The following is a 274-nucleotide window of genomic DNA, read 5'->3' as shown; positions in this document are numbered from 1 at the left end:
CTGCAAGCTTCGGCCTTGGTGGTGGTTCTGCTTCCCTCCCTGGTCGGCCTTTGGAAACTCGACCTGCGCCGGGACCTGAATCATCGTTCTACAAACCGACAGGTGGAGCTTATGCTGCTCCTGCAAGCTTCGGCCTTGGTGTTGGTTCTGCTTCCCTCCCTGGTCGGCCTTTGGAAACGCGACCTGCACCGGGACCTGAGCCCTCATTCTACAAACCGACAGGTGGCGCTTATGCTGCTCCTGCAAGCTTCGGCCTTGGTGGTGGTTCTGCTTC

The sequence above is a fragment of the Anarrhichthys ocellatus genome, unplaced genomic scaffold (genome assembly GCF_004355925.1).
Source record: "Anarrhichthys ocellatus isolate YVR2014 unplaced genomic scaffold, GSC_Weel_1.0 scaffold4, whole genome shotgun sequence".
Lineage (NCBI taxonomy): Eukaryota > Metazoa > Chordata > Actinopteri > Perciformes > Anarhichadidae > Anarrhichthys > Anarrhichthys ocellatus.
The sequence above is the reverse complement of the archived record's forward strand: the minus strand, read 5'-3'. Positions refer to the sequence as shown.